The sequence below is a fragment of the Choloepus didactylus genome, chromosome 3, assembly GCF_015220235.1.
Source record: "Choloepus didactylus isolate mChoDid1 chromosome 3, mChoDid1.pri, whole genome shotgun sequence".
Classification (NCBI taxonomy): Eukaryota; Metazoa; Chordata; class Mammalia; order Pilosa; family Megalonychidae; genus Choloepus; species Choloepus didactylus.
The window spans coordinates 16434516-16458020 of record NC_051309.1 but is presented as its reverse complement, the minus strand read 5'-3'; the positions used below and the strand labels follow the sequence as shown (position 1 = coordinate 16458020).

Below are 23505 nucleotides of genomic sequence, written 5' to 3'. Positions count from 1 at the left end.
GAACACTCTATCCTTTTTGCTTTATTTAATAGCATTTTAAAGAACCATTTATTTTACATTTTAAATAAAATGTCAACTTGGAAAAAAAAAACAAGGAAGCAAACAGGGACAACAGAAACAATGGAAGAATTGCGGCCACTTAATCAGATAACAGTACATTGGGAAAAGGGGTTTACCCAGATCTTTCAAGGGCTGTTGGATACAGGGTCTGAATAAACGCCACTACCCAGGGATCCAAAGTGCCTTTATTGTCCCCTGTTAGAGTAGGGGCCATGCCGTCAGGTACGTAATGGAATCCTGGCCCAGCTCCATTTCACAGTGGACCCATTGGATCCAAAGACTCAGCCATTGTCATTTCCCTGTTTTCTGAATGCATAATCCCTCCTCTACTGCTACAAATGTTGGCAGCCTCCCCCTTCTCCAATAAACTTCTTCACTCAAACAGGACCTGCTTGCCCAGAACACTATACCCCCTTAGGGATAGCCCTCTGTCAATGAAGGACTGCCATGAGGTACAGTGTTTCAAGGCTTGGCAATTTGTGCTCCAGAGCTTTTCCATGGGATCAAACTAGGACTAGTTTCCAGTTGAGACCACATAATTTCTTAGCTTGTCTCCCCCCTCCGCCAGCCTGCTTTGCTCAATCCTCTTCTCTTATGAGCCGTTCCCGGATAAATCATTGGAACAAGAATACCTGTTTCAGACTCAGTTCCTAGGAAATCTTACCTATGACACAAGGACTTTTGTCAGTTTTGTTAATTATGCATCAAAGTGTCCAGAAAAATGCATGGTACCTGATAAGCATTTAGGTAATATTTTTGAATAGAAGCATAACTTATCACACTGAACTGTCTTGCTGGGTTTGCTTGACATCATGTATTCCTTCAGTAACTTATTTTATTTATTTAACAGGCCTTTGTCCAGCACCTTCTGTGTGCTAGATGCTGTGCTAAGTATTGGAGATACAGAAAAATATAGTCAACATCCCTATCCTGAAAGCACCCTCAAGTAGACAAGTCAATAAACCAACTCCGTGAGCCCAATGTAATAAGTACAGAGAGGGCCTAGATCTTCCATTTCCTTTCCCTCAAAAAGAAACAGAACTCTGGCCCACAGTAGGCACTCATCAAATAAAAGAATAATTTGAAGCAGTTTCTTACAGCTTTACGCAGTGAGAGACCTGGTTAGAGCTTGTTAGACTTAGCATCTGTTATAGCCCAACAACTTGGAACTGCCCATAATTCCCTTTTCCCCCCCAGTCTGCTTCAATCCTCCATGCTTCTGCTCATGTTGGGAAAACCATTCCACTCGGCTTCCACCAGCAACCTTCTATTCAGCACTTAAAATTCAGTTCTGGTGTCACTTTCCCAGATCATTCTGAGACCCTATTCTACCCTGAGACAGATTAGTGCCCTTCCCTAAAGACCTGTGCTAGCCTTTTCCGTTGCACTTGGCATTTCACACTAGGATTATCTACCTTGTACCTATCTCTCTACCACTCAATAATCAAGTTGGGGACTGTGTTCCCAGAACCTGTCAACCGAATTTTTTAACATCCAAGGGAGAATTTGTGTATAAAAAGGAATATTGACCAGGGCTTGGGTTTTAAATGATAGTCATTTTCTTAAAATTTTTTCATTCTAAATCTATTTTTTCCATTAACCTTTAAATTCAACTTTTAACTCCACTATGTTCCTATTAAAATTTAGTAATTTTCTGTGAAAATTCAAAATCCTCTCATTTGTCTTATTCTTTCATTTCTGCTGATTTGACTCATAAATTTGACAGATTAACTTTCCATAAACATTTGAACATTGTTTTCAAATTTTATCAAACAAATTCATATTAAAATCATAGAAACTTTATAAACTTAAGAAATTAAAATCTGCCATATAATCTAAAACTTAATTAAATTCCCTTAAGCATTTTAACTATGAGCATAAATTTAAAAATTTCATTTCCCAAACACTTCAAACACTCAACCAGGCAGACTTACAAACCTGAAACAAAAATCTTCCCTCAACAACTTTTCTAACTCTAATAAAAAGGAATTTATAAAATTAGATCAGATCCTCTTTAGCATTTTAACATCTTCAAAAGTAACGTGGTAGTATGAAACTGTAGGTACCCCACAGAGATCATGTTCTTTTAATCTATTCTTTTGGGTGTAGACCTATTGTGGGTGGGACCTTTTGATCTAGTTGTTTCAATTGAGATGTGACCCACCTTATTCCAGTGGGTTTTAAGCCTCTTACCAGAGTCCTTTATAAAAGACAGAACAATCTTCAGAGAAGCTAAGAAAGGACCCACAGAAAGCAGAGAGGAAGCTGGTGAAACCAGAAGCTGAAAGCAACAAAACCCAGAAGAGAAGGACCAGCAGATGCAGGCTATATGCCTTCCCATGTGACGGAGGTGTCCCAGATGCTGACAGCCTGTTTTCAGAGTCCAGGTATCGTCCTGTGGATGTCTTGAGTTGGACATTTTCATGGCCGAAGAACAGTAAATTGTAAGTTAATAAATCCCCATTGTGAAAGCCAACCCATTTCTGGTATATTGCATTCTGGCAGCGTTAGCAAACCAAAACAAGTAATGTATAAATTTATTAACTTAGCTTCTCTTAATCCTTTAAGCAAATATAATTCGTTAAAATTTCCTAACAATTTAATTAAAATTTCAAGTTGAGATTCTCTAGAAAGTCAGATTCTCTTAAATGTTTCAAAAATCCTACAAATTATATGCTAATAGCACAACGAATCCAAAACTTTTTGCTACACTTGTATAATTAGTTTACATGAAGGTTTAAATACCAAATTTATTTCTTCATTTCTTGATTTTATACTTTCCCAGGATTATGAAGTCACTTATCCAACTAAAAATAGAATTATCATCTCGGGCCTACCACAGCTTCTGAAATTACAGATTCACAGTTCTCAGAGAGTTGAGATTGCAGCTGCAAAAATAAGGGGACTGGTCGAAGATTTGAGACTGCACAACCTGAATCCAATCATGAGGAAACAATCAGACAAACCCAAATCAAGAGACACTCTTCAAGACAACAGATTTGAGCTCTTCAAATATGTCAGTGTCTTAAAAAAAAGAAAAAGACAAGAAAGAAGACCAAATAGAAGAAAAACGGTGCCATAAGGGCAATATTGGGAAAAATGGCTCAATCATATTGCAGAATCCTCCAAAGGGGACACACTGCCACCAATGCTGGGACAAGGGATGTCAGTGAGCCCCACAGGTGCTGTGACTCTGGGCTCTGACAGCGTGGCTGTCACCGTGGCCACCGTTGTCCCTGGAGGCTGGACGTGGTTGTCATAGATGTTGCCATTTACCACTAGAAGGGAGACCTGGCTATCTCGGTTCTTTGCATCAATAGCTCACCATCCAATGTCCAAGACATTTATGTCCAATTAGCTGAATCTAGGATAAGTTGGAATCTAACTTCCGGCTTCTGCAAAGGAGGGTAGACTCTGTCTGCTATCATCAAGTTGCCTAGGTGAGAGGTTTCCGCACTCACAGGAAGCAGGTTTAGACGATGGAGAGAAAAAAGAGAAACGACTTTCTGTCCAACACACAGTGCGCCTGACACACAGCGTACCCCTCTTGAATTCTGCCTACTACGTCTAAGAGGACTCAAGTCATGCCTTCCTACTAGGATTTACCTCTGCAACCTCGGTGTCATCTTGTCCCATTTTTAAGGCAACTTCTTTCCACTCTTCTCACAGATTTGGAAAGACAAAAGTCTGTCCAGCTCTTCCCCACCAGTTACAGCTAAATATTTTTGCTGCCTAACCTGTTCATTGAATTCTGTGACTCCCTTCTACCTCCTTCCCCACCCCAGTGTCCTTTCCAGCTTTCTGCTCAGTCTTCTCGATCATCTGTTGTCAGGACCTAACACAAGACGTGGAAGGACAGCAGGACAGCAGTCACTTAGACACTGTAAATGAATGAATGGGGAAGTGAAGAAGGAGTGAGTGAATGAACAAACTGATGAATCGCACAAAAAATTACCTCTCTGGTTAATAACGGCATAAAGCACAGATTCTGACTCAAAACAGTGACAACATAGACACAATCCCAAAGCTTTCCTTGGAAAATCTTGTCTATATTCAAACATGCGATTCGATTTCCCCTTATCTTCATTACTTTGTTAAGATTGTCCTCCCACCTAAAGCTGCTGGGTCCACGGGGGAGTGGGGTTGGGAGAGAGGATTTTCCTTTGTTCCTGAATGTGTTGAGCAGAGACATGTCTCCAGTCTCTGCCATGGATGATGACAGAGTCAGCTGAAGATTTCCCTCTTGCAGCACTGTAACAGTGACTTTTTAAATAGGAAATTGTAAAGTAGCCTTAAAATGTAAACTTCAAAGCTGGAAATAGGCCATAAGGGAAGCTCTTATTCTCACAAAGGAGCAATATGTAAATGTAGTCTGAAGCAGTATGTAAATGTAAAGTTTGCACCTTTCACAGGTATCACCTAAGTTCCTGAAGTAAACAAGAAATAACTAAATTACTGAAGTTCTCCCAACCTGTTACATGTTAACTAAAATGATCAACTCCCTTTGTCTCTTAATGAGTTTAGCCAATTAAAGAATCATTTGGGAAGATTGCCCCAAACTCCCAGATACAGATAAGCCTTTTGTCCATCACTCTTGTTGCATGCTAATTAAACAATTCTCTCTCTTTGTCTCTGAACCTGGGTATAAAACCCAATTAAAGAAACACTTGGGGGAGGCAGATTTGGGAAAGCTTGCCATCTTCCCACCAGCGTAAATAAACAATCTTTTCCTCTTCGGCCTGGTTTGATGTGACTTCTATTGGTCATGTGGAACAACGAACCCAGATTTGGGAAGCGCCCCTTTTTACGGCACCACGTTTAGCTTCTTTCCTCCCTGTGACAGCCCTCTAAGAAGGAATAACAAGCAACTAACTTCATCTTTACTGTGGCACACCAGCCAGACACTGAGCCAAGAGAATAGGCTGGCTCATTCACAGAACCTGATTTTTTTAAAGGAAAGCAGGGAGAACACAAGGGGTTAATGTTTAGGGTTCAGAATCAACACAGAGAAGCCAGTCTCTGGGCCAGGTTCCCCACCCCTCCCATCTTGTTTTCTCCTTTTCTCCATCTTCCCTCTGTGGCCAGGGACCTTGAAGCCTAAAGGCTGAAAAGCCTATTATCACCAGATAGAAATGTAAGTAAACAAGGTATTACAATAATGAATTCCACAGCAAAAGGCTGAAGAGGGAGAAGGAGCTCTTTGCTGCAAAGGATTGAGCTGGAACTGGGCCATTTTCCAGCTATGATAACAATAAGCAGGCTTTTGTTGGTTTCCAGACATGTAAATCAAAAAGGATACTTGCAAGACAAAAAATGGAAAGGGGCAAACCATTTATTCACCATTGATCCTCAACCTGCATTCCCAAATTGACTCTAAGTCTGAGAAGCTCTAATCCTTCAACCAAACAGAAGGAGCTAAAAAGACTGGATTTGAAAAGCCCACGGGAAATGATATTGGCAATAGCTTCTCGTCAAAGGATTTGGGGAGGTTAAAACGAGATGAAAAGGAAGGAAGGGTCTCAAAATTAGCCTCAGAATATGTGAGAAACATGAGGCTGGAACCTGCTGAACTACCTCCTTTAATTCTCCTCTTCTCCATGGAGGTTTTAAGAGCCAAATCCGGGGATTTCAGGGGCTGCCACTGGTGTGAGAGGGAATGTGGAGCTTCCATTGGTGAACTTCAACTCCAAATTGTATTAGTGTTAAGTGACAGGGATGCCACTTGCATTTGATGTGCAGGAGCTGACTGCTTCTGATGTTTTACTAACAATTTGGGTAAATGTGCTGAAACCAATATGTTCAGCCAGGTGCTGAGCAAATTTAGCCCAGTGTAGAAGGGGCCAGTACAAATCCGTATCCCCAGATGGAAGGTGCCAAGTTACAAATTAGTGCAATTCAAACAAAAGAGGTTTGACCAAGGGAGAGCTTAAAGAGCTCAGAGGGGAAATTAGATACAGTTGCCTGCCAGTTCATTGGAAAACAAAAGCATACTTAATTATTTTATTCCAGTGTTGTTTTTCTTTTTTTTTTTTTTTTTTTTGCATGTCTATGTTTTTTTTTAAATAACTGGTTAGTGCTCTCACTACTCCAGTTTGGCCCTAAACTTCCCAAAATTATAAGCAAGCTCTCTGCCACAGTGATGTGTTAACTAAGAAGGATTTTTTTTTTTCTATCATTATTAATCTGGGACCAGGAATGAAATTCCAAGTGTATTCAAAATCAGAACCCTATTTTTTAACACCTAAGTGTTATCAAAGAGATATATCAGTGCAGTGTGCCATCATGTCTCTGTATTCCACTCTGTTTATTATTTCCCCCAAAAAATAATTTATTTTCAATCATAATTAACTAAAGAAATAGCTTTTTAGCTATGATAATATTATATAATTTTGTCTCTCTGTAGGCATGTAGAATCACAATAATTTAGTCATTTACCTCCCAGGTTGGGGCTTTTGCCCAGAAATAGAATAGTAGTACTTTTAGAAAACAAAAGCAGAAATGTTGTACTCTGTCAATGGTAAGTCATTGACTATAATCCACATATAAAAGACAAAGAGGGAGAACCTAAGATGGCAGCTAGGTAAGACAGAGCAAAAAAAACACCTCCATGAAAAATACTAGATAAAAGCCAGAAAGTGACCCTGAACACCAGTTCCAGTGATGCACCAGCTGGACAAGGTCTGCTAAATCCACAGGGACTGTGCACTTGGTGAAACTGGGTGTCTGCATTCTGAAATGAGTGAGTAAGCAGGCTGAAAGTCCCGCAGCCACACTGCAGTGTGGGGAAACTGGGTGGGGGGGGGTGGGGGGGTGGGGGTGCATTTGGAGATGGGCTAGTTCTTTAAAAAAAAAAAAAAAACCAGAAGCAGCTGCAGTTATGGTGGCAAGAACCATGCAGTGAAGCACAGAAGGAGCGGGCTGTGCCAACCTCTCAGTGCCTGGTGTGGAGTATAGACCACTGCTGATTCCCTCAGGGCTGGGGGGCAGAGAGGAGAGCCAAAAGGAGAAAGAAATCATGCTGCTTGCAGCTGGCTCCCTGGTGGGCTGGAGACACTCCTGCCATGGGCCAGACCCACAGCCCAGAGCTGCTCCAGGAACCCCAGTCTGATGGGGAGTGTATCCCATGACACTGCGTACATGCCACAATATCGGCCGTGGACAGTGACCTTGGGTGCACACACAGCTAGTTCTCCCAGAGCTGGGAAGGCAGAGCTGTGCGAAAAGGAGGAGGGGGTGTTGAGATGCCCCATTGAGCCATCCTTTCATCAGGCTGGGAGGGCCCCTGCACAGCTCGGCAGCCTGGGGCTTCCGTTGAGAGATGGCACACATTTATGACATAGCACAGCCTTCCCTCAGCAGAGGTCCTGGAAGATCACAGCTGAGAAGGGGGGCCCACTCAAAAAACCCAGGGATGCTACGTCAATGCCAGAGACTTGTGGGTCAGTGGCAGAGAAAATCTGGGGCAAAACTGAAATGAAGGCTTAGACTCTTGCAAAAGCCTTGAATCTCTGGGAACACCTGGGAAGTTTGATTATTAAAGCTGCCCTGCCTCCCTAACCACCCAGACACACATCCCACATTCAAGGCAGACATCACCAACACCCAAACTGAGTTCACCAATTGAACCCCACAAGAATCATTTCCCCACACACCACAAAGACAAAGTTGAGGAGAACTGACTTGAGGGGAATAGGTGACTCACAGACAGCATCTGCTGGTTAGTTAGAGAAAGTATGACACCAAGTTGTAAATCTGAAAAATTAGATTGGTATTTTTTATAACTTGAAAGAACCCTATAAAGCAAAGCAAATGCCAAGAGGCTAAAAACAACAGAAAATCTTAAAGCATATGATAAAACCAGATGATATGGAGAACCCAATCCCAAATACCTAAATCAAAATATCAGAAGAGACACAGTACTTGGTGCAATTAATCAAAAAACTACAGTCAAAGAATGAGAGCATGGTGCAGGATATAAAGGACATGAAGAAGAACATAGCACAGGATATAAAGGACATAAAGAAGACCCTAAAAGAGCACAAAGAAGAAATTGCAGGAGTAAATAATAAAATAGAAGATCTTATGGAAATAAAAGAAACTGTTGGCCAAATTAAAAAGACTCTGGATATTCATAATACAAGATTAGAGGAAGTTGAACAATGACTCAGTGTCCTAGAGGACCACAGAACAGAAAATAAAAGAACAAAAGAAAGAATGGAGAAAAAAAACTGACAAAATCGAAATGGATCTCAGGGATAAGATAGATAAAATAAAACATCCAAATTTAAGACTCATTGGTGCCCCAGAACGGGAAGAGAAGGGTAAAGGTCTAGAAAGAGTATTCAGAGAAATTGTTGGGGAAAACTTCCCAAACCTTCTATACAATATAAACACACAAAGCATAGATGCCCAGGGAACTCCAAATAGAATAAATCCAAATAAACCTACTCCAAGACATATTCTGATCAGACTGTTAAATACTGAAGAAAAGGAGCAAGTTCTGAAAGCAGCAAGAGAAAAGCAATTCACCACATACAAAGGAAACAACATAAGACTAAATTGTGACTACTCAGCGGCCACCATGGAGGTGAGAAGGCAGTGGCATGACATATTTATAATTCTGAGAGAGAAAAATTTTCAACCAAGAATACTTTATCCAGCAAAACTCTCCTTCAAATTTTAGGGAGAGCTTAAATTTTTCACAGACAAACAAATGCTGAGAGAGTTTGTCAATAAAAGACCCGCCCTACTTCAGATACTAAAGGGAGCCTTACCAACAGAGAAACAAAGAAAGGAGAGAGAGATATAGAGAATTTTAACAGACATATATAGAACTTTACATCCCAAATCACCAGGACACACATTTTTCTCTAGTGATCATGGATCTTTCTCCAGAATAGACCATATGCTGGGACATAAAACAAGCCTCAATAAATTTAAAAAAAAAATTGAATATATTCAAAGCACATTCTCTGACCACAATGGAATACAAATAGAAGTCAATAATTTTTGATCTGTGACTCCACTATTTACTTCCTACATGATATAAAATACACAAACTCTAATGACAAATCAGTGCTTTTGGACTCAGTGTAAGATATGTAATTTTTGACAAGAACTATATAAAGGTGGAGGAATGGAGGAGTATAGGAACATAGTTTACGTGTCTTATTGAAGTTAAGTTGGTATCAAAGAAAAACAAGATTGTTATGGATTTAAGAGGTTAATTTTATGCCCCACAGTAAACACAAAGAAATTATCAGAGAATATGACCATAGAGATGAAAAGTAGAGTATGGATTAAGAGAAGTGGGGGAAGGGGCAATGGAGAGTTAAGAAATGAGTATAGGGTTGCTGTTTGAGGTGAAGGGAAATTTCTAGTAATGGATGGTGGGAAGGTGATAGCATTACAACATTCTAAATGTGATTAATGCCACTAATGGAATGCTAGGGAGGGAGTGGAATGGGAAGATTTAGGCTATATGTATGTTTCCACAACTGAAAAAAAAAAAAAAAAGACAGTCTAAACAGATGACAATTGAATGCCAAGGATGATCCTGGATGGGATCTGAAGATGGAGGATGGAGGACAGGATGCTCAAAGGGACACAGTTGGGACATAAGAAAAAAAAAAAGGAAATATAGAATGTAAGCTTTGCATCAATGTTGAATTTCTTGAACTTCTTAGCTGTGCTTAATGGGATTGTGTAAAAGAATGTTCTTGTTCATGGGAATTGTACATGTGAATTATAGTGTTTGTTCAAGGATGTGTGCAGCTTGCTGTCATATGTTCAGAAGACAGAGCAATAGATGATGGATGACTGATAGGGAGGGAGGGAGGGAGAGAGGGAGGGAAAGAGAAATGGTGGTGTGACAGCATGTTAAAGTTGGTGGATTGGGGTATCGGCGGAGGGGGGTCAGGGTATGCTGGAGTTCTGTGTATGGGTTTGTATTGTTTTTTGCACCTGTTCCTATAACTTTGAATTTATTTCAAAATAAAATTTAAAAAATAATAATAATAATATGCAAAGATACAAAATATTCAAAGACCCAAACTTTAAAAATGTAAAATATTAATTTGGAGGTGACTTTGGATCATCTTAATGAAGATCATCATTCAGACTAGTTTTCATTTTGCTTGAAGTCCTCCTCATTCCATTGAAAACATGATCTATCGCATAAAGAGAATGAAGAAGCTGTATATGTGTGGATGATCACATATTTAGAAAAGATTTTTTACTGCAAATTGATACTATTTTCTAGGCAGGAAAGTAGTATTGAATAAACTGAATATTCATTTTAATATACTGAATATACTGAGATGTGCTTTATATAATTACTGTTTGGCCAGGACTTCTCTGTGTTGGAGGTTTGTGCATGTGACAATTTTTGCCCAAGTTAAGCTCCTACTATACCTTTTTCTTAGTTTCTGATTTGCTTAATAATCTAGTCTTCTTATTCAGCATCACAAATAATTGGTTTGTATGTTATGTTAGTTGTGACTCAACAAAGTCTTAAAGGGTTTTCTCAATTTTAATACTTGCTCTTCTATAGTGATTAGAAAACCATTTCAGTATTCCAAATATAATGCCTTTGAAATACAGTGTTAGAGCCTCAGAATTGTTAGAGTGAACTGGTTGATCAAAGAATGCTGCCAGTCCTGGCCCACGGTCCAGGTTTAATAAATATTTGATAAATGGAAAAAGAAAAAAAGAAATATATCACAATTTTGTTTACATCTATGTTCTCTACTTATGCTAATATGAGTTTATAGTTATTATTCTGATAGCCCAGATTTGTATAAGTGTGTTTGTTGTTCTGATACTTTAAATACTTTCTTTTAATCTGAATGTATTCTGAACTACCATATTAAAGCATATGAATTAAAGTGATTAATTAAACATATAAAACATAGGGTTTAACCATATATCTAATAAGATTCTCATATTCAGCATATATAAAGAAATCCTACAACTCAACAATAAATGGACAAACAACCCAATTATAAAATGGGCAAAAGATATGAATATAAATTTCTCCAAAGAGGAAATACAAATGACTAAAAAGCACATGAAAAGATGTTACTCTTCATTAGCTATTAGAGAAATGCAAAACAAAACCACAGTGAGATATCTTACACCTATAAGAGTGGCCATTACTAAGCAAACAGAAAACTGCAAGTGTTTGAAAGGATGTGGAAAAATAGGAACCCTTATTCACTGATGGTGGGAGTGTAAAACGGTACATCCACTGTGGAAACAATTTGATGTTTCTTCAGAAAACTAAATATTGAGTTGCTCTATGACCCAGCATTTCTGCTACTCAGTATATACCCAGAAGTTCTGAAATAAGGAACATGAACAGATACTGGCACCCCAATGTTCATAGCAGCATTGTTCACAGTTGCCAAATGACAGAAACAATACAAATGCCCATTAACAGATGAATGGATGAACAATATGTGGTATATACATAAGATGGAATATTATGCAGCACTGAGAAGAAATGAGGTTCCAAAGCATGTGAAAATACGGATGAATCTTGAAGACACAATGCTGAGTGAAATAAGTCAGGTTGAAAAGGACAAATAGTATATGATTTCACTAATATGAACTAACTAGAAATAACTCAGTCTCAAAATGTAGAATGTAGTATACCTAGAAATAGACAGAAGTTAGAGAAAAAGAACCATAATCTAATATGTTCAGAAAGTATAATGAGATTGAAAATAAAAGCTTGGAAACAGAAAAAAAAAACAAAAAAACAAAGAGAAGCAAGAATGCTGAGGCAGTATGTTAACCCAAACGTCCTTCAACAGATGAGTGGATAAATAAAATGTGGTACATACACACGATGGAATACTACGCGACAGTAAGAAGGAACGATGTCGTGAAACATATGACAACATGGATGAACCTTGAAGACATAATGCTGAGCGAAATAAGCCAGGCACAAAAAGAGAAATATTATATGCTACCACTAATGCGAACATTGAAAAATGTAAAACAAATGGTTTGCAATGTAGAATGTAAGGGAACTAGCAATAGAGAGCAATTAGTGAAGGGGGTACGATAACCTAATAAGAACAGATAAGTTATTGTGGGTAAATTTAATGTTCTGGGAATGCCCAGGAATGACTATGGTTTGTTAATTTCTGGTGGGTATGGTAGGAACAAGTTCACAGAAATGTTGCTGTATTAGGTTATCTGTCTTTCTTATTCCTTTGATGGGTTATAGTCTGCATATTTTCTTGGGGTAGAGTAGGAACATGTTCAAAGTAAAGTAGTTATTTTAGGTTAGTTGTCTTTTTCTTATTCCCTTGTTTTGGTTTGTTTGAAATGTTTTCTTATTGTATGGTTTTTTTGTGTTTTTTTTTGATATAGTTAATAGTTAATTTTTTTAAAAATGAAAAAAATTTGCAGAGCCTCCCAAGTTGCTGTGGGAGAACGCAGGGGTGTTGAGCTTCCCCATCTCGATGGTTGCTGATGTGCTCGCAGACATTGGGGACTGGCTGTTTGATATGCTGAACCCTCTGTCATGGATCTTGCCCTTGGGAAGCCTTTTTACTGCAAAGGAGAGGTTAGGCCTGCTTATAATTGTTCCTAAGAGCCTCCTCCCGAATGCCTCTTTGTTGCTCACACGTGGCCCTCTCTCTCTAGCTAAGCCAACTTGGCAGGTGAAATAACTGCCCTCCCCTCTACGTGGGATCAGACACCCAGGGGTGTAAATCTCCCTGGCACCGTGGAATATGACTCCTGGGGAGAAATGTAGACCCGGCATCGTGGGATGGAAAACATCTTCTGGACCAAAGGGGATGTGAAATGAAGTGAAATATGTTTCAGTGGCTGAGAGATTCCAAAAGGAGCTGAGAGGTCACTCTGGTGGGCACTCTTACACACAATGTAGACAACCCTTTTTAGGTTTTAATGAAGTGGAATAGCAAGCAGTAAATACCTGAAACTATCAAACTACAACCCAGAACCCATGAATCTTGAAGATGACTGTATAACAATGTAGCTTATGAGGGGTGACAATGTGTTTGGGAAAGCCATGTGGATCACACTCCCCTTTGTCCAGTGTATGGATGGATGAGTAGAAAAATGGGGAGGGGGGGACTAAAGGAAGAATGGGGGGTGCAATTTGGGTGTTCTGTTTTTACTCTTTTTTTTTTTATTCTTGCTTTCACTTTTTCTGGTATAAGGAAAATGTTAAAAAACATAGATCGTGGTAATGAATGAACAACTATATGATAGTACTGTGATCAATGGATTATATACTTTGGATGATTGTATGGTATGTGAATAAATCTTAATAAAAAATTTTTTTTAAAAAGGGTCATTTCAGAGTAGAAAGTAGGGAGATCAAGGTCAAGGCCTTCAAGAGTTATTCAGGACCTAGGGCTTCTCAAGTTGGACAGAAGGACTGTAAAGTGGTAACCAGAATTCCAGGGAGGAAGCTGAGGTGTAGGGCTCCATTCCCAGCAAAGAAATGAGAGCAAAGCAGGAAATTATGGCTAACACCCACCATGATCCCCAAGAGATATCTTTTCACAATCCCATTTACAAATGATGCTTGATTTGCATCATGTTTTTAATTCGTCTTTTCTTTTCTTTGATAGAAAGCATGCTATTTTTGTATGTTCTCAAGTACATTGAATTTACCAATGTTTCTAAGCAATGTTTCTAATAAGCATGTCCAGGATGCTTTTAAAAGAGCATAATGTACCTCAAATAAATATTTTTAAATATATAAGAATATATTTTGTCTCATCTTAATATTGTTATCCTCATTAAAATTCAGTATTTCACAACTAAATTATAAGTAAGAGGATATTTCCTGGTTAAAACATTTAAAAACTTCAAAATTTTGAGAATCAGTTTTCAAATAAGGATATCAAAACATTTTAAAATGCATATCTTTCCTTGTATGCCTGCTTATCATTCAGAGTATGCTGATTACTGACCTCTAAAAAATTATTTTGAGTTTAGAATGAAGGTACCTTCCTGGAAAGAGGATTTCAATTGTTTCTACCTTCAGGAAGGTACCAGTCCTTCTTTGAAGGGCTTTTACCTAATTAACTCTTGTTAACCAGTGCAATCTCACTTTTGAGTAAAGCAAAATTACTGATCTTGGACCTTAATTCCATCTGCAAAATTGCTTCACCTCTGCCTTATTCCGTGGGCTGCAATTAAGTCACAGTTCCCACCCACACTCTAGGGGAGGGAATAAAAAGGTCACCGACAGCATCAGGAGGGAATCATCCCAGCCTCCTGCCATCTGGTCACCGTACGGGGTCACCCAGCCTCCTCAAATCCACAGTGCAAATCTGCACAGAACACATATGCCTGTGTCCTCAAGAGTAGCCTATTTTTCTTTTTCTCCCTTCTGCTACTCTCACAACCAAAGCAGTTATTAATCAAGTTTGCTGGTGTTGAGGTGAGGGGAAATGGGCTTACTAAATGACTACTGAATCATTACATAGATATTTCTTTTTTAGTTTCTAGTGTATAAGAACAGCCAGAAGGAAAAACCTGAAATTGTGGAACTGTAACCCATAGTGTACTTTGAAATTTTCTTTATAACTACCCATTAAACTATATTTTGAAATTTATCAATTTTCTTGTATACATATTTCACAATAAAAAGTTTTAATTAAAAAAAAAAAAAAAAAGAATGCTGGGGCAGTATGTTAATGTTATTTATAATGCCACTAAAATTCAATTTGTAACCAAAAACATTGTGGCACTAAACTCCCTGGGGGTGGGATTGCAGAAGGGATGGACAAAGGCAGGGGGCAGGGCACAGGAACTGGGTCCCGTGCACGTGAAACGGTTCTGGCTAAAAGTATAGAAACGGCTCAAGGAGGAGGCTGTAGCCTGCGGTAGAGTGGGGTTGCTAGAGAGAGACCTAAGATGGTGCCGGCTGCAATCTCAGAAATATCAGGGGCCATCGCAAGGATTTGTGGGGGAAACTCGAGAGGCTTATTTGCAAGATGCTCAGAGAGCCCTATGGGAGGAAACTCAAGCTGAACAAGAAGCCTCAGGAGGAAAAAGAAGGGCGATTAGGGATGCAGTCAGAAAGAAGCAGGAATCAGTTCATGCTTACCTTGTAGTGGGGGGTAGCAAGTCTTCATGGGCAATGACATGTGCATGTGTGTGTGAGTGTGTGTGACATGCAGGCTTGTGCATGATTATAATTCAGCAGACTCTTGCAGATGCTAAGATACGGTGTGAACACAGCCTCTGCTCTCTGGAGGCTCACTTTCTACAAGGAGGAAATAATGCATAAATACACAAACAAGATGTGGCTATGAGTTTCACACAGAATTAAAATAGACTGGTAGTGACTAGGGGTCTACGTTTTAGACTGAGAGGTCAAGGAAAGTCTCCCTTAAGAGGTGTTATCTAAGCTAGAAAATAATGACTAACATTTATATACCATTTACCACACAAGGCCCTCTTCTAAGTACCTGTACATTTTAATGTTGAGATGGGTGCTATTGTGAGCACATCCCTTCATAAATAAGGAAACCGAGGCAAAGGCAGATAAAGGAAATAACTTGTCTCATGTCCTTCTGCTAATAAGTGAGGGAGTCAGGATTTTAACCCAGGAAGACTGACTCCAAATCCCTCACTTTTTACCATTACACACTCTCAGTGACATTATCTGAATGAGAAGAGATGTGAATTTTTAGAAGGAACCAGTCATGTGAGAGATTGGGGAAAGAATATTCCAGAAAAAGGGAACAGTGAGGAAAAGCAAGAAGGACAAAAGCTCTGGAGGGCCATAAGTAAGGAAGGGAGGGATGGGGACAAAGGCTGGAGAGACAAGCAGAGGCCAGATCACACCGGGCTTTGGAAACCAGGATAAGGGTTCCGTTCTAAACATGAGGGGCTGTTTTAAGGTGGTATGTGTGTGAGTTTGTATGTGTCTATGGTCTGTTTTAGGTTTTTAAGAACTTTATTTGGCAGCTGGGTTCAGAATGGAAGGGAAGGGAACCAGAGTGAAAAATACAAGTGAAAAATACTATTGGCTTAGATGAGAGTGATCATAATGGACAGGAGAAGAAGGGGTGAGGCTGCAGCCTGGTGTGGTAGATTGAATTATGTTACCCAACAAACACATGTTCTTAATCTTAATCCCATTCCTGTGGGTATGAACCTATTGTAAATTGTATCTCTTGAAGATATTATTTTTAGTTAAGGTGTGGCCCAAGTGAATGAGGATGGAACTTAATCCAAAGTATTGGAGGCCTTATGAAAAGAATCTGGAAGTCAGAGAAGCAAGAATGGAGAAGACATCAAAATGTGATGGGAAGCAGAGATACAAACCAAGGAACCCCAAAGGCTGTCAGCAGCCAGCACCAGAACGTACAGCCTCTGGGAGAAAGCTAGTCTTGCCCTTATCTTGATTTTGGATTTCTTCTAAGCCTCAAAACTATGAGCCAATAGACTCCTCTACATTAAGTCAACCCATCTTGCAGTATTTGTCATAGCAGCCCTGGCAAATTAAAGCCCTTTTATGAAACTGACAAAACACTCTGCTGGAATGGGTTTTGAAAAGAGAGCAAATAAGAATGGCCACTAAGGTCTTAACTTGAGCACCTGGGTGAAGGGTGTCTCCCTTTGCTGAGATTAGGTGTTTTGGGGAGGGTAGTGATGGGAGAGGAAAGGTAGCAAGTGTTGACATAAGCTAAGGTGGTACCGGGATCAAAGGAGATGACTTTTAAGGAGGTACCTAAAGGTCACTTAGAAAGCAGAAGCTATTCCCTCTTCCTTGAGCATCCCTCTTCATGGCCTCTCTGGCCATCCCTATGCATCCTTTAAGATCCAGCCCAGGCACCTCCTCCTCTGTGAATCCTCCACCCCCCACCCCACCCCCTGACAGCCAAATATGGGCAATGAGAGACTTTGTGCCAGGATGCTGAGGATGCAGCGTCATTGGTCCACCCTTAAGGATGATACTGTCTATGGAGGAAAACTGACATGTAACAAACAGATGTAATATGGTCTGAGATAGACGTGTATACAGGTTACAGCTTGAGCATAAACAGATTCAGGAAAATCTTAACAAGGAGTCTGATGCTCCCATTTTCTTGCAAGATAGGAACATGTTTTCCAGGAATATGAGAATGTGTTTGCTAGGAAGAGAAGGCAGAGAAAACTACCAGACAGAGGCAGCAGTATAAAGAAGGTGCATGGGTATGATGCAACAGTGGCACCTTGGGAAAATACTTATTGTTGGAGCTAGATTGTTGGGGTGGGAGTAGAGAGGGATTGGCAGTGCAGCGATAGTGAGAAATGAGCTTGGAGAGTTGGAGAGGTGTGCATGAGTATGTGCTGTAGAAGATGCTACCTGTGGCTTACCCAACATCATTCACCACCTCTTCCCTGCTAATAGAACCTTGACGCAGGTGGCACAAAGATCTCCTGACCTTGGTGTAGGCAGTCCCCTCCCCAGCCTAGGGAACAAATCATGACTGGTCTAAACCAACCTGGTAATATCAATCCCCTTCTCCATTGATTGGCCAAAGAGTAGACGTGTGATCCATTTCTGGTCAATAAACTATAAAGAGAAGTCTTTTGTCACCCCTCCTTCTTCCTTCCTTGAACATGGATGTGGTCCCGGAGCTGTTGCAACCATCATATGCCCATGAGGTGACACATGGGAGAGTTAAAAGCCAACTTGCTAAGGATGGCATCGCAGAAAGAGATAAATACCCTGGGTATTTGATGGCAACACTGACATTTGAATAAATACCGGTCATCGCTTATTGGCAGATTTCTTATCAACTGAGATTAATTAGCTTCTGTGTACTTATTAGGAATTTACTTCTCACATACTAGTTATTATTAGTTAGATCTTATTTTACCAATGGACAAAAGCATACTTACTGAGGCAGATGTTATGCCAAAGTGTTCAGATTTTGTCCTGAGGCCAAAAATGTTTTGAACAGGGAGAAAATCAAATTTGTATTATACACAAATCACCCTGAAAGCTTTGAAGGGGAGAATAAAAGTGTGAGATAAAACAGGCAGGGGGCCTAACAGTTACAAGAGTCCAGGTTAGTGGTGATGAAGACTGAAAGAAGAGCTAGCAAGAGGAACAGCAGGAAGTGAAGAGAAAAAGTGTTAAGGAGACAGAATTGATAGGATGAAGAAAAGGGAAGAACAGAACAGAACCCAGATTTCTAGCATGAACAGTGGATAGTGGAAATATTCCCTGAGAGAAAACAGGAGAAAAGGCAGACTGGAGTGGAGCAGGGAGGGTGGGAAGAAAATAATTCATCTATTTTCAGATAAACTGAATTCACAGTGTAACCAGAATTCATTAAACCTCATGTATCTAAAACTTGACTCAATCATAGAAATGATCACATTTTGTTTGTCTGAATCCATAACCAAACCATGAGCTCCTTGAAGTCAAAAATGAAAATAACAATAGAAACTAACACTTGGATGATGCTTAATTTATACCAGGCACTATTTCAAGCCCATTCATAAGAAAGTTAATCTTCACATCAGTTCTAGGATGTAAATAAGGAAACTGAGGTACAGAGAGATACATAACTATCCCAAGATAATAGGTCCTGTAAATATGCTCAAGAAGGAATGCAGCCCTGCCAACATTTTGAATTTAGACAATTGAGATCTATTTTGGACTTCTCAATTACAGAAATGTAACATCATACATTTGTATTGCTTTAAGCCACCGGGTCTGTGATAGTTTGTTACAGCAGCAATAGGCAGCTAATATAGATTTTGGTACCGAGAAGTGGGGTGCTGGTGTAACAAATACCTAAAAATGTTGAAGTGGCTTTGAAATTGGGCAATGGACAGGGGCTGGAAGAATTTTGAGGATCATGGTGGAAAAAAGCCTAAATTACCTTGAACAGACAGTTAGTAGAAATATTGACATTAATTACTCTGCTAAAGACGACTCAGAAGCAAGTGAGGAGAATGGTAGAGAAAGCCTATATCATCTTAAAGAATACTTAAATTATCATGAACAGATTGTTAGTAGAAATGTGGATGTTAAAGGTGCTGCTAATGAGGGCACAGATGGAAATGAGGAACATATTATTGGACACCAGAAGAAAGGGGATCCTTGTTTTATAGTGGCAGAAAACTTAGCTGAATTGTGTCCTGCAGTTACGGAGAAAGCAAAATTTGCAAACAATGAACTTGGATATCTAGCTGAGGCGATTTCAAGCAACATGTTGAAGGTCAAGTTGTATTTCTTCTTGATGCTCACAGTAAATGAGAGAGAAAAGACATAGATTGAGGGAGGAGATGTTAAGCAAACAGAAATCAGGACTCAATGATTTGGGAAATTCTCAGCCTATCCACATTGCAAAAGATGTGAAAATCAGGGGTTTCACTGTCAGGAAAGCATACCCTAGAGAAAGTCAAGGGTACGGATGGACAGCCTTTTGCTAGTACTTTGGAAGGATCAAAAATCAGTCACCCAGATGAACTCACTGCCCTCCCCCCTACATGGGATCTGACTCCTAGGGGTGTAAATCTCCCTGCAACGTGGGATATGACTCCTGGGGATGAATCTGGATCCTACATTGTGGGATTGAGAACATCTTCTTGACCAAAAGGGAGATGTGAAATGAAACAAAATAAAGTTTCAGTGGCTGAGAGATTCCAAATGGAGCTGAGAGGTCAGTCTGGTGGGCATTCTTATGCACTACATAGATAACACTTTTTAGGTTTTAATGCATTGGAATAGCTAGAAGTAAATACCTGAAACTATCAAACTGCAACCCAGTAACCTTGACTCTTGAAGATGATTGTATAGCAACGTAGCTTACAAGGGGTGACAGCGTGTTTGTGAAAGCCTTGCGATCACACTTCTTTCCAGTGTATGGATGGATGAGTAGAAACACGGGGACAAAAAACTAAATGAAAAATAGGGTGGGGGGTGATTTGGGTGTTCTTTTTTACTTTTATTTTTTATTCTTATTTTTACTTTTTCTGGTACAAGGAAAATGTTCAACAAATAGATTGGGTGATGAATGCACAACTATACAATGGTACTGTGAACAATTGATTGTACACTTTGGATGATTGTATGGTATGTGAATATATCTCAATAAAATTGAATTAAAAAAAATCAGTCACCCAGAGGACTCTTTGAAAAGATTAAGAGGGCTATTCACGGATCCTCTCAGCCATCTCAGCAGAAGCCTGGAATAGAGATGAGACTATCCAGAAAAGAGAAGGAGCCTCTTGTCTAATGGAGTGAATCCCCAAGATATACATGAGAGACCCACAAGGTTCTTGAGAATTTTATATAACCAAAATCCCTGCCAGTTTGGGTTGAAAGGCACAGAGTAAAAAATGAAAGAAGTCTCTCCCTCTTCTAATTCCCAGAACCTATGAATGTTAGGTTATATGGCAAGGGGGAATTAAGGTTGCAGATGTAACTAAGCTGACTTTAAGATATGAATGTTTTTCTGGATTATCTTGGTGATCCCTATGTACTCAATAGGGTCATTTAAATGTGGAAGAGGATAGCAGAAAAGTCAGTATCATAGTGATGGTTCTGTGAGAAAGGCTCAACCAGTCATCTCTGACTTGGAAGATGGAAGGAGATCAAGAGCCAAGGAATATGGACAGCTTCTAGAGGCTGGGAAAGTCAGGGAAATTGAATCTTGTGCCAGTTTGGATGTATCGTGTTCCCCAAAATGCCATGTTCTTTAACGCAATCTTGTGGGGGCAGATGTATTATGTTGATGAGGTTGGAGTCTTTGGATTAAGTTGTTTCCATGGAGATGTGACCCACCCAACTGTGGGTAACACCTTTGATTAGATTTTCACCATGGAGGTGTGGCCCCACCCATTCAGCCTGGGTCTTGATTTGATCATTGGACTCCTATAAAAGAACTCACAAACAGAAGGACCTCAGAGCAGCTGAGACTGACATTTTGGAGAGAAACTAAGAGACACATTTTGAAGACGGCCATTGAAAGTAGACTTTTGCTATTCCGCAGTTTGCCTGAGAGAAACTAAGAGAAAACCCCCAAACGCCTAGAAAGGAATCTCCTGGGAGAAAGCTATTTTGAATCAGAATCCCAGAGGAGATGCCAGCCATGTGCCTTCCCAGCTGACAGAAGTTTTCCAGATGTCATTGGTTTTCTTCAGTGAGGGTACCCTATTGTTGATGCCTTTGCTTGGATATTTTTATGGCCTTAAGACTATAACTTTGTAACCAAATAAATGCCCTTTATAAAAGCCAATCTAATTGTGCCTAAGAGCCTCCTCCCGAATGCCTCTTTGTTGCTCAGATGTGGCCCTCTCTCTCTAGCTAAGCCAACTTGAAAGGTGAAATCACTGCCCTCCCACCTACATGGGATCAGACACCAAGGGTAGTGAATCTCCCTGGCAACATGGAATATGACTCCCAGAGAGGAATGTAGACCCGGCGTCATGGGATGGAGAACATCTTCTTGACCAAAAGGGGGATGTGAAAGGAAATGAAATAAGCTTCAGTGGCAGAGAGATTCCAAAAGGAGCCGAGAGGTCACTCTGGTGGGCGCTCTTACGCACAATATAGACAAACCTTTTTTAGGTTCTAATGAATTGGGGTAGCTGGTGGTAGATACCTGAAACTACCAAACTACAACCCAGAGCCCATGAATTTTGAAGACAATTGTATAAAAATGTAGCTTATGAGGGGGGAGAATGGGATTGGGAAAGCCATAAGGATCACACTCCCCTTTGTCTAGTTTATGGATGGATGAGTAGAAAAATAGGGGAAGGAAACAAACAAACAAACAGACAAAGGCACCCAGTGTTCTTTTTTACTTTAATTGCTCTTTTTCACTTTAATTATTTTTCTTGCTATTTTTGTGTGTGTGGTAATGAAGGTGTCAGAGATTGATTTTGGCAATGAATGTACAACTATGTAATGGTACTGTGAACAATCGAATGTACGATTTGTTTTGTATGACTGCGTGGTATGTGAATATATCTCAATAAAATGAATATTAAAAAACACATCAGATATGCTTAAGCATATTCTAAGAAACAATATTAAATACTCCTAATGTAGTCACACTGTTAAGTATTATTCTTTGTTCTATTTATTCAGTGTTTTTCCCTTTAATAATTAAAAGACACTACTCCAAAAATTACCTCTGTAAGTTACCAATCACATCACCTGAACTATAATGGGACATTTATCTTAGTCACTAACTATTAGAAAATAATCAATTACTTAAATATACAATTCTGTCTAAAAGTGTTGTGAAATAAAATATTTCTACTGTTCTGGTTATTGACAAATCTTTAATAAAATCACTTGCTTATGCTCAGTAAAAAAAAAAAAAAAAGCCAATCCATTTCTGGTATTTTGCATAACAGCAGAATTAGCAAAATGGAACAAATCTCCTTTAGAGAACAGAGGAATGGCTGACTACTTGATTTTTACCCACTGAGACACATTTTGGACTTCTGAATACAAAAATGGCAAGGTGATAAATTTCTGTTGTTTTAAGCCACAAGGTTTGTAGTAATTAGTCACAGCCACAACAGGAAATTAATACACAATATTATTAGTTGTTAACTGCTGTGTAACAAAGTACCCCAAACTTAAAGACTTCAAGTAACAAATGATTGTTTTCTCATAGCTTCTGAATATCAGGAATGTAGGTAAAACCTAACTGGATCCTTTGCTTCTGGTCTCTCAAAGACTGTGATCAAGGGTTGCAGTCATCTCAAGGCTTGAGTGGGAAAGGATTAATTTCCAAGCTCATCCAGATCACTGTTGGAAGGATTTGGTTCCTCAGGAGCTGCTGAACTGAGCTCTTCAGTTCTTTGCCAGCTGTTGGCTAGAAGCCACCTTGTTTCTCAACTTGTGGATTTCTCCATAGTTCAGCTCACAGCATAATAGCTGCCTCCATCACAGCAAGCAATAATAGGGCAAAAGACATGCCACAGTCTTGGAAACCTAACCTCAGAATGACATCTCATCTGTTTTGCTGACTTCTATTCATTAGAAGCAAGTCATTAGGCCCAGCCTGTACTCAAGAGGAGTTTACACAACAGCATGAAAATCAGGAGGCAGAGATCATTAGGGGATGCCTTAAAAGTCCACCTACCACAAACTCCATCCCACAAATTAGAGAAATATAGAAAGTATTGCCTTTAGGGCAGGAAACAGGGAAGGATGCCTACAATCAGCATTGCTATTGAACATTGTACTGGAAGTATTGGGAAAGGACATAAAGCTAGGAATGGAAAAAAAAAGAATAAGGATTTTTAAATGACATGCCAAATTGCAATTGTGGTAGTTTAATGCATAACCAAAAATTTTTTACACCATCTCATCAAGAAATGATGTTTTCCTTTAAATCTGGGTTGATGTATGACTTTTTTATCAATGGAATATGGCAGAACTGATGCTATGTGACTTCTAAACTTAGGTCGTAAATGATC

The 23505-nt window shown here is 39.5% G+C and overlaps 1 pseudogene; it reads left to right on the top strand.

Annotated features, from left to right (window-relative positions):
* The first annotated feature begins 272 nt into the window (after nucleotides 1-272).
* Nucleotides 273-23505, top strand: part of LOC119530207 — a 143700-nt pseudogene continuing 120467 nt past the window's right edge.